Source organism: Ipomoea nil, unplaced genomic scaffold (genome assembly GCF_001879475.1).
Source record: "Ipomoea nil cultivar Tokyo-kokei standard unplaced genomic scaffold, Asagao_1.1 scaffold1008, whole genome shotgun sequence".
NCBI classification, from domain to species: Eukaryota; Viridiplantae; Streptophyta; class Magnoliopsida; order Solanales; family Convolvulaceae; genus Ipomoea; species Ipomoea nil.
Genome location: NW_017617436.1, coordinates 1 through 16,465, shown reverse-complemented (window position 1 = coordinate 16,465; position 16,465 = coordinate 1). Strand labels below are relative to the sequence as shown.

The window sequence follows — 16,465 nt, the reverse complement described above, 5'->3', positions numbered from 1 at the left end:
GACGTGTCAACTCCAAGCTCTTAGCTGTTAGAGGTGGTGCTTATGTTAACTTATAAAGAAGTCATGGAATACAGTTAGCATTATGCTAACAATAAGAGATCTCTACTTAAGACATGCTTTTAAGGATCTTAGAGATCATACAGTGTACTCTTTTGTATAATTTTGATGGTTTTCTCTCTTAAGTTGCGCATATATATTTTATTTTGAGAAACTTCCCTTAAGGTACCAAGAATAAACGTTGGGTTTGTTCATAAAGGATTCAAGTTAGTGAATCAAAATGCATGTGATCATAGGAGATATTACTCACTTATTCAGTAGAGGACATATTACTATGGTTCGTGTGTTTGTTATTTGATGAGAGTTTGCTAGTACTTGCACCAAGTGGGAGACTGTAAGACTTTCCCGTATAATATATATTATACATTATGGGTCTTACTTATGTGGTGCAAGTGGACTAGGCCCATTAAGTAATTGGTTGGACTGGACATTTAGGTTTAAGTAGGTCCTATTCCACCAATGTGCCTATATAAAGCTTGTATTGATGGGATACAAGATATATGACTCATTATGGTACTCATACTGCTCAGAAAATACCAATACACCATCTAGGGTTCTGAGTCAAGTATGAGACAAAGCGGCTAACCCTATTCTGCAGATCTACTGTTCAAGAGGCAATACAAACAGGATATCAACCATGGAGATCTATAGTGTTTCCGCTTCCGCTACTATGAGTTAAGTTTCTCGTAGATTATTCTCTGTATAGTTAGATCATGTTTAGATCTCACACATCTAAGCATCATGATATAACCCAAATTTTTAATATGGAATAAAAAATCATAATATAGCCTCTAGTGGAATGCACGAGTGCGCTCAACAACTCAATAAGTAAGCTAGCACTTCTCTACCAATTCAAGTATAAGAAGAACTAGCCCTCACATGTAGCTAGCTCGGTTGATTCTTAGGTGATAGATTGTGGAGAAGAACACATTATCAAGTATTGGCAATTGTAGTGCGGGCAAGTATGAACAAAACTAAGAATAAATATAACATAGTTGTAAACATTGTTTTATCTAATACAAAGATATTACATGCATTTATTAATTCAGGAGTTTATTCAAGAGCTAACAGGAGCGGCCTATTTGCTTTCTTGATTTGAGTCGGCCTATTTTCCTTCTTGATTTGAGTCCGTCCTATTTTCCCTTCTTGATTTGAGTCGTTCTATTTTGCCTTTGATTTGAGTCGGTTCTATTTTGCCTTCTTGATTTGAGTCGGTTCTATTTGCCTTCTTGATTTGAGTCGGTCCTATACTTTGCCTTTTGATTTGAGTCACTATGAGCTTAGTTTGATTTACCACCCTGTGAAGTTTCAGTCGTCACTATGAGATTTACCCCGTGTACATTCGTGGCTAGCAATTACAAGTTTCTCTCGTCATTCAAAGGAAAAAAAAAACTTTTATTCTCATATAGCACTGAATATCATGGAATTAATTAAACTATCTCGCTAAAAAGAGGGCTTGAACCTCTAACCTTGTTGGGGTTACAAGCCACACATTTTAACCAACTGAGCTATTCTAGCTTTCTATTTCATTGTGAAGAAATTTGCATTAATCTTCAATATACAAAGCAAATCGTTACTTGAGTTCCCTTTCCTCAGAGAAACCAGGACGATGTAGAAAAGAATGTGTGGAAAAGAGTTTTTGATCGATTTCATCTCACGAAGGCTTTTTTCTTCAAAGCCAAATGTACCAAACCTCTACTATTTTCTCCATTAATCAATCTTAAAATAATAAGCAAGGATGTTTAGGCAATTATGGAGTTTATTGTGGCTATGCTAACAAAATTTATAGGCCAGGCAAGCCAATGAATCCTTATAGAAACGAAAAATATATAAATATTAATGAAACGAAATAAAAGAATGAAAATTAAAATAAATGAGCTACATTAATAAATATAACAAATTGTTTAAGGGATTACAAATTGTATATTCATAATTTTTCAATTGAAATGCAGCAAATGTGTACACTTCATTATTTTTCCTCTAACATATTCAACACAGCACCCTGTAAAAGTGCAATCTAGTGTTTTCAATTCTAAGCTTCCTCTCACTTTAATTTTCAACTCTAGACAGGCAGGCACTGCTGCCCTCCACAGCCTAGTTCGCCCATCATTTCAGTCTTTCTCCTCCACATACATGAACTTGTTTCATGAATTGTGAAGAGTGAAGACGTATTTATAGTGTTAGGTTTATAGAAGCATTCATTTTAAAATTAATGTTTAGTCTTCAACCGTCATCTACTCATCTTCCATTTAAATTTCATGTATTGAATATATTATTAAATGTGATATTAGAGAATTATTCTGATATAATATTTTATATTTTGTTTTATTTATTATCTGAACAACAGTTAGGCAGAACTATTAGATTCAACTTTATTATAGTAGAAGAGTAGATGAGAGATAATTAGCTAGATTAGTATTGTTGCACAAAATCTAAGTATTTATTATAATACAATGTAATAAAGTCCGTAGTATTAAAAAAAAGTATTTATTATAAAACACCTCCATTTTATCAGAAAAGAAAAACTAAGCATTAAGAATTACATAAATTAATCTCACATTGTTAAAGTTTAAGCATTATACATAAGGTTCACAAATCTTAGGAATAATAAACAAGGTTGGGTGTAATTTTTCCCTGGGATACAAAAATAGGATGCTTTTGAAAAGTATGCATAGATAGGAAAAGAGAAATCATGGAATTCGTGTTTGATGAAGAAAAAATGGACTTCCAGAGTGCATGTTAGTTTTTTAGGAAAAAATGTTTTAAGGGTAATAAACGATGGTATTATACGTGTATGTGTATAGTACTATAACATAATGGAAATAAGGTAGTAGTATATCATTATATGTATATTTGCTATTAACCTCATTCATTCCTTAATCATTTATAAAGCATAATAGTTAGTTAATTAGTATGTACTAATTATTACATAATAATTTAGAAAGTTAACTGTAATTAACAATTATTTGTAATTAGTGTTTACTAATAATGAAAATAAATGTTTAAGATAAATAATTTATGACTACATTAATAATGTTAAACAATTTATAGTCAAATTATTTATAAAATAATATTGCTTAATACGTAAAAATTTAAGAAATAAATATAGTAATAATAATATGCTTGCAAATAAAAGAGAGTGATGAATTGTTGTGTTCATAATTATGATTCATTCAACAAGTTAAGTTCACCATACATGTTGTCATGAATGTTATATTCAACTGACCATGGATAAATATTCTCAACATTATAGTTACTTAATCAACATCATTAGTACGACATGGTTCAAACTCTAATTGTTTTCTAGGTTAATATTAATATTTAGTATTAACTATTAAAGTATTAAATAGTTTATAATAATCGGAGTCTTAAAAATTTTTTTAAAAAATTAAACCAAATTGTTAAAAAAAATATATGTGGGTGGCTACGCACCGATTAGGGATGTCAACGGGGCGAGGCGGGGCGGGAAGCATACTCCCGATCCCCTCCGCTGACTTTCTCCCACACTCCCCGTCCCCGTCCCCATCCCACTGAGAAATCGAAAATCCTCCCATCCCCATCCCCACGAGGATTATCCGAGGATGGGGAATCTCCAACCCTATTTATAACTTATAAAAGAATATTAACAATTTTAAAAATATTTAAATAAATAACTCATATATATTCATCTTCAACTTTTTACTATTGAATACGGAGTATTTTACAACTAAACATGTTATCCAAAGATGTCAATTCATAAGTATGACATACCATGAAAATAATGCTTCTAAAATTATATACTCTTTACAAAGTAATACATATATGTGTATGTTGTGGGGTTATAGGGCATAAATAAAAATAAATAAATAAATATATGTAGATATATATATATATATATATATATATATATATATATACATATATATATATATATATATATATATATATATATATATATATATATATATATATATATTTAGTTCCCGTGCGGTTGGGTGTCTCCCGTCCAGTTGTGCGGTTAAATTTAAGCCATTGATCTTGCTTAAATCAACGTACGGGATTACCAAAATTTGATAATTTTTGCATCTAGGTCAAGTTTAAGGTGCGTGGTTTTTGTGCTTGAGGTGCATAGTTTTTCCGCTTAAGGTGCGTGGTTTGCGTGCTTAAGGTGAGTAGTTGTTGAAACTTATGGTGGATGGTTTTTTGTGCTTAAGGTACGTGGTTTTTGTGCTTATGATGCATGATTAACAAGCTTAAGATTACAAATTATTTATAGTATTTTTAGTCAATTATCAACAAGCTTGTCTAGCTTAGTTAGTAGAGTGTAAAGCTTTTAACCTTGTTATTGTGGGATCAAGCCCCACGATGGGTGTTTTTTTGCGGTTGCCAGTTGTTATCCCTTGCAAGTTGTCTTTTATGTATCTATTAGAATGATCTTTGCATAAGTTTCAACTTGTAAATATGTCCGAGTGGTTTAGGAGATAGACTTGAAATCTATTGGGCTTTGCCTGCGTAGGTTCAAATCCTGCTGTTGACGTATTTTTTTTGCTGTTGCCGGGTTGTTTTCCCTTGCAAGTTGTCTTTGATGTATCTATTAGAATGATCTTTGTATGAGAGTCAACTTGTCAATATGTCCGAGTGGTTAAGGAGATAGACTCGAAATCTATTGGGCTTTGCCTGCGCAGGTTCAAATCCTGCTGTTGACGCATTTTATTGTAGACAACAACGGCAAGCGGCGTCGAGCTTCGTAGACCATCTATGAGGCGAGAGAAAACGGCAAGCGGCGTCGAGCTTCGTAGACCATCTATGAGGCGAGAGACGGCGTCGAGCTTCGTAGACCATCTACGAGGCGAGACAACGGCAAGCGGTGTCGAGCTTCGTAGACCATCTACGAGGCGAGACAGTGGCGTCGAGCTCGTAGACCATCTACGAGCGAACAGTGGCGTCGAGCTTTCGTAGACCATCTACGAGGCGAGACAGTGGCGTCGAGCTTCGTAGACCATCTACGAGTGTGGCCGTAGACCAGTGGGCGTCGAGCTTCGTAGACCATCTACGAGGCGAGACAGTGGCGTCGAGCTTTCCTCATCTACGAGGCGAGACAGTCTTCGTAGACCATCTACGAGGCGAGACAGTGGCGTCGAGCTTCGTAGACCATTTACGAGGCGAGACAGTGCCATCGAGCTTTGTCATCTACGAGGCGAGACAGTGGTGTCGATCTTCCTCATCTACGAGGCGAAACAGTGGCCTCGAGCTTCCTCATCTACGAGGCGAGACAGTGGCGTCGAGCTTCGTAGACCATTTACGAGGCGAGACAGTGGCAGCGAGCTTTAGAGAGACCATCGTTAGCTATTATATCAGTGAGGCGACTAGCGGCATCCAGCTTCGACTCGGCTTTCTGCTTAGTGTTTTACTTATCTTTTTTTGTGAGTCCAAAACTAAACTTCGATTCTTTATGTTGATGCATCTCCCGGAGGTATAACGATTAATTTTTCTGCATATTATGCCAGAATATGAACATTTTAAGGGTTTATTTTGTGAATCATGATTTGGTAAACACGGTGGTTAAGTGGTTCTTTATATTAATATCCATTTATTTTAAGCTTGTTATCGACTTGGATTCAAAAATTTCCTCTAGTTTGTATAATTTTATTACTCTGTTCTTTTGCTTTTCATTGTTGTATAATTATAATACAATGGATGAGTGACTTTGAAAATCATAATTCTTCAATTTGTATTGTCCCCCCCCCCCCCCCCCACCACCACCACCACCACAACCACCACCACCAAGCTGGACTTTTCATTATAATCATTAGGCTTTCTTTCACCTGTTAAATTAATATTATATTGTTATTTTTTGCCCCGTCACCAAGCTTCGGCAAATTATGTTGTGGAACTGTGTCCACCTTGCAAGGTGGACACCGGTTCCAAAACTGTCATAATTGTGAATATAGAATTCAAAAATTATGAACATAGTGTTCTATAAGAATAAATTTCAATTTTGGTTCACTGACTATTGAACTTGTGTTAATTGCAACACATGACTTTCAAAACTGTTAATTTAGTACCTTGACTATGCAATTTTTATCATTTACTGTCACTCCGGCCAAATTACCAGCCAAATGTGACCAGAAAATTTTAAGTCAATATTTAAACTGAATTGAAAGGGGTAAATTCGTCATATCATATCTATCTCACACCATCCAATCAATTAATAATCTTAATTATATTTAATGTTGTGATTAACGTTGTTCTCCATATGCAATACTACTAACAGGTGGATTTTTGCCATGGCAATCTTGGAAAAGATTCTTCACTGGTTGAAAATTCAAAATTCAAAATAGGTGCAGTGTAATGTCTTCATTGCTTCCATTTTACAGATGCGTATAAACTTAGCCCGTTCTCCCGCGGTCAATTCGGCGTCCAATTCATCATCAAATCCTTCATCGTCGAATTCTGAATTAAAGGGTCTCAGATTCGGCGACCAATTCATCGTCAAATCATTCACCGTCCGTCGCGCGTGGCTACTGGAGCTCCTCCGCCTCCTCGCGCTTCTGCTATCCCCTCCGACGCCTCCAAGCCGCCTATCCCTTTAACCACCACTTTCGTGCCAACAAATTTCACGATCCTGGCCCACTAGGCCTGGCACACGCTCACTCTCGGCTAGGGGACGAAGAAGACGAAGGTGGTTGTATTCGTGTTCGAGTCGGAATCCTTGAAGGCCGCCGTGGACTGCCAGTGGCCACCGGAGATTCCGGTCGGGGAGGTGCATAAGAAGCTGATTAAAGGGCTAAGCAGCTACGAAATGGCGCGGTGAGGAGAGCCGGAAACTTGGGATTCTCTCGCGCCGACGATCTCAGAACGGATTTACAGTCGACGGTGGAACTCAATATTTTTCCTATTTTCTTAACATGAAAAGACGAATTTACCCTTCCAATTCAGTTTGAATGTTGACTTAAAATTTACCGGTCACATTTGGTCGATAATTTGGACGGAGTGACCAAAATTGATAAAAATTGCATAGTCAAGGTACTAAATTAACAGTTTTGAAAGTCAGGTGTTGCAATTAACACAAGTTCAATAGTCAGTGGACCAAAATTGAAATTTACTCAGTTCTATAGTTATGAACATAGAGTTTTGTAATTGTGAATACAGAGTTCAATAATTGTGAATATGAAGTTAAAAAATTATGAACATAGAGTTTTATAATTATGAACATAGAGTTCAGTAATTATGAACATAGAGTTTTATAATTGTGAATATAGAGTTCTATAATTGTGAATATGTAGTTCAAAATTTATGAACATAGAGTTTTATAATTATGAACATAGAGTTAAGTAATTATAAACATAGAACCGTGTCCACCTTGCAAGGTGGACACGATTCCACGACTTAACAATTGGCAAGCTTCTAGAGTAAGATTTCAACAAAATTAAAGTATTTGCACCATTCGAAAGCGTCTAGAATAAGCTTTCAACAAGATTTCGGCCGCACTACCATCCAAAAGCTTCCAGAGTAAGCTTCCAAAACATTTCAACTGCTAGTGCGACTGTGCGAGAACTCCGGTCTCCGGTGGCTTACCAGGTTCGTCTCTCTTACTCTCTCTCTCTCTCTCTCTCTCATTTCTCTTTTCATAATCATTTTTGAAATTGTGATCAATGATTTTACGGTTGAGCTTTAATGTATGCAACTGCAAATTAATTTTCCTATTTCTCTTTTCATAATCGTGTTTGTCGGTTGTTTTCCCTTGCTAGTTGTCTTTGATGTATCTATTATAATGATCTTTGCATGAGAGTAAACTTGTCAATATGTCCGAGTGGTTAAGGAGATAGACTTGAAATCTATTGGGCTTTGCCTGCGCAGGTTCAAATCCTGCTGTTGACGCATTTTATCGTATGCGATCTCAAATCTATTGGGCTTATTGCCTGACTCAAAATCTATTGGGTTTATTGCCTGACTCAAAATCTATTGGGCAACATATTGGGCTTTGACTAGGTGAGGTCGGCGAGACCACTATCATCCATCTACAAGGCGAGAAGTGGCGTCGAGCCTCGTAGACAGACAGCGGCTTCAAGCTTCAACGACCATCTACGAGGCGAGACAACGGCACTATCATCCATCTGCAAGGCGAGAAGCGGCGCTGAGCCTCATAGACAGACAACGGCTTCAAGCTTCAACGACCATGTACGAGGCGAGACAACAGCAACGAGCTTTAGCGAGACCATCGTTAGCTATATATCGGTGAGGCATCCAGCTTCGGCTCGGTGAGGCGACTAGCGGCATCCAGCTTCGGCTTGGCTTTCTGCTCAGTGTTTTGCTTATTTTTTGAAGTATAACTTCTTTTGTGATTCCAAAACTAAACTTGGATTCTATATGTGGATGCATCTCCAGGAGGTATAACAGTTAATTTTTCTGCATATTATGCCAGAATATGAAAATTTTAAGGTTTTATTTTGTGAATCGTGATTTGGTAAAAAAGGTGGTTGAGTGGTTCTTATATTAATATCCATTTATTTTAACCTTGTTATCGACTTAGATTCAAAAATTTCCTCTAGTTTGTATAATTTTGTTACTCTGTTCTTTTGCTTTTCATTGTTGTATAATTAATACAATGGATGGGTGACTTTGAAAATCATAATTCTTCTATTTGTATTCGCTTGCAAGTTATCTTTGGTGTATCTATTAGAATGATCTTTGCATAAGTGTTAACTTGTCGATATGTTCGAGTAGTTAAGGAGATAGACTTGAAATCTATTGGGCTTTGCTTGCGCAGGTTCGAATCCTGTTGTTGACGCATGATGTATCTTTTTGAATGATCTTAACAAAAGATTCAACTCTTCAATATGTCTGAGTGGTTAAGGAGATAGACTCGAAATCTATTGCGCTTATTGGCGCACTCCAAATCTGTTGGCCTTGACTACGCGAGGTCGGCAAGACCACTATCATCCATATGCGAGGCGAGAAGTGACGTCGAGCCTCGTAGACAGACAGCGGCTTCAAGCTTCAACGACCATCTATGAGGTGAGACAACGGCACTATCATCCATCTGCAAGGTAAGATGCGGCTTCAAGCTTCAACGACCATCTACGAGGCGAGACAACGGCAATGAGCTTTAGCGAGACCACCGTTAGCTATATATCGGTGAGGCGACTAGCGGCATCCAGCTTCGGCTCGTCTTTCTGATCAGTATTTTACTTATTTTTTGAAGTATAACTTCTTTGTGAGTCTAAAACTAAACTTGGATTGTTTATGTGGATGCATCTCCCGGAGGTATAACGGTTAATTTTTCTGCATATTATCCCAGAATATGAAAATTTTAAGGTTTTATTTTGTGAATCGTGATTTGGTAAACAAGGTGGTTGAGTGGTTCTTATATTAATATCCATTTATTTTAAGCTTGTTATCGACTTGGATTCAAAAATTTCCTTTAGTTTGTATAATTTTGTTACTCTGTCCCCCCGCCCCCCCCCCCCGCTGGACTTTTCATTATAAATCATTAGGCTTTCTTTCACCTGTTAAATTAATATTATATTGTAATTTTTGGGCCCCGTCACCAAGCTTCGGCAAATTATGCTGTGGAACTATGTCCACCTTGCAAGGTGGACTCAGTTCCAAAACTGTCATAATTGTGAATATACGAAATGTGACCAGAAAATTATAAGTCAATATTTAAACTGAATTGAAAGGGGTAAATTCGTCATATCATATCTATCTCACACCATCCAATCAATTAATAATCTTAATTATATTTAATGTTGTGATTAACGTTGTTCTCCATATGCAATACTACTAACAGGTGGATTTTTGCCATGGCAATCTTGGAAAAGATTCTTCACTGGTTGAAAATTCAAAATTCAAAATGGGTGCAGTGCAATGTCTTCATTGCTTCCTTTTTACATATGCGTATAAACTTACCCCGTTCTCTTGCGGCCAATTCGGCGTTCAATTCATCATCAAATCCTTCACCGTTGAATTCTGAATTAAAGGGTCTCAGATTCAGCGACCAATTCATCGTCAAATCCTTCACCGTCCGTCGCGCACGGCTGCTGGAGCTCCTCCACCTCCTCGCGCTTCTGCTGTCCCCTCCAACGCTGCCAAGCCGTCTATCCCTTTCACCACTGCTTTCGTGCTGACAACTTTCACAATCCTGGCCCACCAGGCCTGGCACACGCTCACTCTCGGCTAGGGGGACGAAGAAGACGAAGGTGTTTATATTCGTGTTCGAGTCGGAATCCTTGAAGGCCGCCGTGGACTGCCAGTGGCCACCGGAGATTTCGGTCGGGGAGGTCCTCAAGAAGCTGATTAAAGGGCTGAGCAGCTGAGAAATGGCGCAGTGAGGAGAGCCGGAAACTTGGGATTCTCTCGCGCCGACGATCTCACAACGGATTTACAGTCAACGGTGGAACTCAATATTTTTCCTATTTTCTTAACATGAAAAAACGAATTTACCCTTCCAATTCAGTTTGAATGTTGACTTAAAATTTTCCGGTCACAATTGGTCGATAATTTGGTCGGAGTGACCAAAATTGATAAAAATTACATAGTCAAGGTACTAAATTAACAGTTTTGAAAGTCAGGTGTTGCAATTAACACAAAGTTCAATAGAGTTCTATAATTATGAACATAGAGTTCTATAATTGTGAATACAGAGTTCAATAATTGTGAATATGAAGTTCAAAAATTATGAACATAGAGTTTTATAATTATGAACATAGAGTTCTGTAATTGTCTATATAGAGTTCAATAATTGTGAATATGTAGTTCAAAAGTTATGAACATAGAGTTTTATAATTATGAACATAGAGTTCAGTAATTATAAACATAGAACGACATAAAAATTGCCAAGCTTCTAGAGTAAGATTTCAACAAAATTAAAGTATATGCGCCATCCAAAAGCGTCTAGAATAAGCTTTCAACAAGATTTTGGTCGCACTACCATCCAAAAGCTTCCAAAGTAAGCTTCCAAAACATTTCATCAACTACTCATGCGACTGTGCGAGAAATCCGGTCTCCGGTCTCCGGTGGCTTACCAGGTTCGTCTCTCTGACTCTCTCTCTCTCATTTCTCTGTTCTTAATCGTTTTTGAAATTGTGATCAATGATTTTACGGCTGAGCTTTAATGTTTGCAACTGCAAATTAATTTTCCTATTTCTCGAAATGCCAGTGTCATCCATACTTCATCACCAGCTAATCGAACTCAATGTTGTGCTTCAAGTTTTGTGAAATTCTAGTATTACCCGTTGTTAATTAAGTACGTTGTTGAGTTCTAGCTTTAGCTAGAATATTTCATTTGTTTTAACAGCAATCTACTCTCATAATTACAAGTATAATTGATTAGAATTTGCAATGCTAAACAAAATGAAATTACTAGTTTACCCGCATGGGCAGCTCAACTGGTTATAGAGGTGAAAAGTTGGATGAATGACCAGGGATCGAGTCTCACCAGCGGCAATGTGGGAGCTACCTCTCAAAGTGAGGGGGCTCCTAGTGCGCAGTAAGTAAAGGTCGAGTCTCACCAGCGGCAATGTGGGAGCTACCTCTCAAAGTGAGGGGGCTCCTAGTGCGCAGTAAGTAAAGGTCTAGCCTATGTGGATCTCTGTCAGGTTGGGGTGTGGGGGGCCCTTAGGGATGGGGTTCAACCTTTTGGAAGAATGAAATTACTAATTTAACAGCAGGTTTATATGCATGGCTCACCGCATTATTTAATCCTGGCTCCGCCTCTGTCTCCCTATTCTTCCCGTTCTCTCTGAAATTATATCTTGTTGACTCTCTCAATCCCTTCTTCCACCATCCAGTAAATACAATGGATTAGTGTTGCATCCTTCAAAACGTAAGTATCTTCATGCAGATCTCAAGATTTTTTTTTTTTTTTTTGGGTTAATGAATTATTTGTCGTTGGATTTTTTAATTACAATTAATTTTTAAGATTATATATATATATATATATATATATATATATATATATATATATAGGAAAAATGATTTAAAGGTAATAAACGATGGTATTATACGTGTGTGTGTGTATAGTATTTTAACAATAATGGAAAAAAAGGTAGTAGTATATGTATACTTGCTATTAACCTCATTCATTCCTTTATTATTTATAAAGCATAATAGTTAGTTAATTAGTATGTAGTAATTATTACGACATTGTTCAAACTCAAATTGTTTTTTAGGTTAATATTTAATATTTTAGTATTAACTATTAAAGTATTAAATAGTTTATAATTATACAGTCTTAAAAAATTTTTTAAAAAAAATTAAACCAAATTGTTAAAAAAAAATACGTGGGTGCTTTGGCACCGATTAGGGATGTCAACGGGCGAGACAGGGCGGGAGGCATACTCCCGATCCCCTCCGCTAACTTTCTCCCACACTCCCCATCCCCGTCCCCATCCCATTGGGAAATCGAAAATCCTCCCCATCCCCATCCGCACGAGGATTATCCGAGGACCGGGAATCCCCAACCCTATTTATAACTTATAAAAGAATATTAACAATTTTTAAAATATTTAAATAAATAACTCATATATATCCATCTTCATATAATAATTTGAATAGAAAACACATTATAAATTACACATCTCACTATTAATATAAAAGAATGATATATATGTGTGTTTACTAAATATTAAAAAAGCTATTAAAAACGTGACTGTGTTGAAGACTAGGGGAAGGAGTCAAAAAAACTGTAAAACTATATTAATGCAAAAAGATTCAAACATTTAACCTTTACTATTACCAAATATGTGCTCTACCAACTAATCTAACACATTTCTTATTAACATTTAATATTTTTTTATACTAATACTAAAACTTGTACTATATATACATATATACGTACACATATTATATATGGGGTGGGGGTGGGGTGGGGTGAGGGGGGCAGCTGCCACCCCTGCCCAACCCCCCTCCCCCCCCCCCCCCTTGGCTCCGTCTCTGTCCAGAGATGTCAATTCATAAGTATGACATACCATGAAAATAATTATTCTAAAATTATATACTCTGTACAAAGTAATACATATATATGTATGTTGTGTGGCTATAATGCATAAATAAAAATAAATAAATAAATAAATAAATATATATATATATATATATATATATAATATATATATATATATATATATATATATATATATATATATATAATTTAGTTCTCATGCGATTGGGTGTTTCCTGTGCGGTTGTGCGGTTAAATTTAAGCCATTGATCTTGCTTAAATAACCATACAGGATTACCAGAATTTAAAAAAAAAAAAAAAAAAAAAAAACAGTGCCAATTTGGTTATTTTTGCATCTAGGTCAAATTTAAGGTTCATGGTTTTGGTGCTTAAAGTTTGTGGTTTTTTCGCTTAAAGTGCGTGGTTTTTGTACTTAAAGTGTGTGGTTTGTGTGCTTAAGGTGAGTAGTTGTTGAAACTTATGATGCGTGGTTTTTGTGCTTAAGGTACGTGATTTTTGTGCTTAAGGTGCAATATTTGCGTGCTTATGGTGGGTAGTTGTTGAAACTTAAGGTACGTGGTTTAATGTGCGTGAATTTTGTACTTAAGGTGCGTGAGTTTGTGTTCTGAATGTATTTTTTTGTATGTTTAATGTGCGTGTGTTGTGTACTTAAAGTGCACCAATGTAATGCTTAATGTCAGTTCACCCGCACAACCCCATGGGAAGCACCACTCGTACCTGATCTCTTCCCTATACCACACACACACACACACACACACACACACACACACACACCACACAAATATATATATATATTATATATATATATATATATATATATATATATATATATATATATATATATACATACAATCCACAGCTGCATCGAGGCTCGAACCCTAGACCTCCCATATAATTAAGCCACTTGGTATAATTAAGCTAATAATTACACGGATATTAGTATAATTACAATTAAACATAGTTCTTTCGAATTATTTTTAAAATAATTATAGTTAATTCATTTAGATATGGAGATGATGAAAAAAAGTAAAGGCGATATGGTGAAATGGAATATACTTAAGGTATAAAAGTATAATTACATAGATTTTAGAATAATTGCCTAATAATTATTATGGTAATTAAGATAAACATGAGTAGTTGGATTTATTTGTATAATAATTAAATTTAAATTATTTATTATTTTTTCCAAAATATTTACCTTAGTAAATATATAAGAGTTAACACTATCTAGGGTCCTCAGAGTATAGTGGTTTTGCCACGTTTAGTCCTAAACTTTCAAATTACAACCCATGGTTCTTCAACTTTCAAATTGTTATCATCCGTAGTCCAAGTTAACCACCCAGGGTCCTTCAACATTCAAAATTTAACCAGTCCGCGGTCCTTTTGGAAGGACCCATGATCAAGTCTTGACAATTGTAGTGCGGGCAAGTATAACAGAACTAAGAATAAATATAACATTGGGAGAAGAATAAATATAACATAGTTGTAAACATAGTTTTATTTAATACAAAGATATTACATGCATTCAAGAGCGGAGCGGCATATTTGCCTTCTTGATTTGGGTCGGCCTATTTTACTTTTTAATTGCCTTTTGCCGACTAAGATGTGTTTACCCCGGTCCTATACTCCTATTTGCCTTCTTGATTTAAGTCGGTGGTTTACGCCGTGTATAGACTAATATGTGGTTTACCGCAATTACAAGTTTCTCTCGTCACTATGAGTGACTTAGTTTGAATTGTGATTTACCCCGTGTAGTTTCTCTCGTCCCTCAAAGGGAATTAATTAATAAATTAATTAAACTAACCCGCTAGAAAGAGGGCTTGAACCTCCGACCTTGTGGTTAATAGCACACGCTCTAACCAACTGAGCTATTCTAGCTTTGTATTTCATTGGGAAGAAATTTGCATTAATCTTCAATAGTACAAAGAAAATAGGTAATCGTGTTCCCTTTCCTTATAGAAACCCAGGACGATGTAGCAAAGAATGTGTGGAAAAGAGTTTTTGACTTCATCTCACAAAGGATTTTTATATTCAAAGCCAAATGTACCAAACCTCTACTATTTTCTCCATTAATGAATCTTAAAATAATAAGCAACGATGTTTAGGCAATTATGGAGTTTATTGTGGCCATGCTAACAAAAGTTATAGGCCAGGCAAGCCAATGAATCCTTATAGATAAGGATGTCATTTAATTATTTGTTGTCGTTCATCAAAAAATTTTATAGGTCATAAAATAGTAAGGTGTACATAGCAGTGACCCTTCTAGCTATCCAAAAGTTTTTTTTGGTACTTTTATTACGGAGTAAATGTTTAGTTAAATAGTGAGGAGGCCTACATGGTTGATGGAAGATGCGGGTAATTTCTTTATCAAAAGGGCATTACAGAGGGTGGTAGCTTGAGGTGAGTTAATTGGTCCTCATCAAGGAGGGATATATGGTTGGCCTAGTTTAAACTCATCAATATTGATGAGGTGATGAAAGCAACCTTGGGGTTGGCAAGTGGGTGGGAAGGGGTACATAGCTTCGTTAGCGACCATCTTGGTATCATAGATGGTTCACAAGGTCAATATGAAAATTGGATTGACCAATAATTTCACTATTGAACTTTGGGAGCTCAAGGAGTGTAATCGGCTTGCGAGAGAAGGGGTTGCGTAACGTTGTGGTAGAGTTGGACTTGGAGGCTATGGTTAAGATCATTCAAGGGTATGTAAACGAATCATGAGTTGTCTGTAATTGCTTATTGTAAAAATCTAGGGGTACGGTTATGATGGAAGAGAATAAGTATGCTGACTTTCTGGCAATTTTGGACGATGTGGGAAACGAGGGAATAGTGTTTATGAGTCATCCTCGAGACAAAATGAAGGATCTTTTGTTCGACGCTCTGGGATGAGAGTCTCAATTCAGATGACTGAATGAGAGTGATGACCTTCGTGTTACACATACAAACAAATTCAAGTATCACTATTAATTTACTTTCATGCATTTTATATTTTTTGTTAAATGTGTGATTATTATTCTTATCGTCCAATATCGCATATTTTATTACAATAACTCACACATAAATCGATGAATGTTGCAATTAGATTCAAACTGTTACGGATAGGTACAATATACTAACACAACTAAACTATCGTAAACTTAACCCTGTAGACTAGGAATACAATAACAATAGCCTAATATATCTCACAAAATCAACATTAGATTGTACGGTGTTGTTCCAACAAAACTTATTACAACTAGTAATTAACCTGTGCGATGCATGGGAAAAAATAAGATTATAATCTTTTTAAAATGGTTACTTTAAGTAGTTATAGAAATAAAACATAAATGTATATATGTTCGTGTGTGATGCACGGTCTTTAAGATTACAATATAATACAAATATACAAATTAAAGAAACGAAAATATATAAATATTAATGAAACAAAATAAAAGAATGAAAATTAAAATAAATGAACTACATTAATAA

General features: G+C 35.9%; 4 non-coding genes across 4 annotated transcripts; all 4 read left to right on the top strand.

Annotated features, from left to right (window-relative positions):
- The first annotated feature begins 4,491 nt into the window (after positions 1 to 4,491).
- On the top strand, positions 4,492 to 4,573 carry TRNAS-UGA. Its single transcript has one exon. It is a non-coding gene; the product is annotated as a tRNA-Ser (tRNA).
- Positions 4,574 to 4,660: 87 nt separating this feature from the next.
- TRNAS-CGA lies at positions 4,661 to 4,742 on the top strand. The gene has a single exon. It is a non-coding gene; the product is annotated as a tRNA-Ser (tRNA).
- A 3,093-nt stretch (positions 4,743 to 7,835) lies between these two features.
- Positions 7,836 to 7,917, top strand: TRNAS-UGA. Its single transcript has one exon. It is a non-coding gene; the product is annotated as a tRNA-Ser (tRNA).
- Positions 7,918 to 8,745: 828 nt separating this feature from the next.
- Positions 8,746 to 8,827, top strand: TRNAS-UGA. The gene has a single exon. It is a non-coding gene; the product is annotated as a tRNA-Ser (tRNA).
- The last annotated feature ends 7,638 nt before the right edge of the window (positions 8,828 to 16,465 follow it).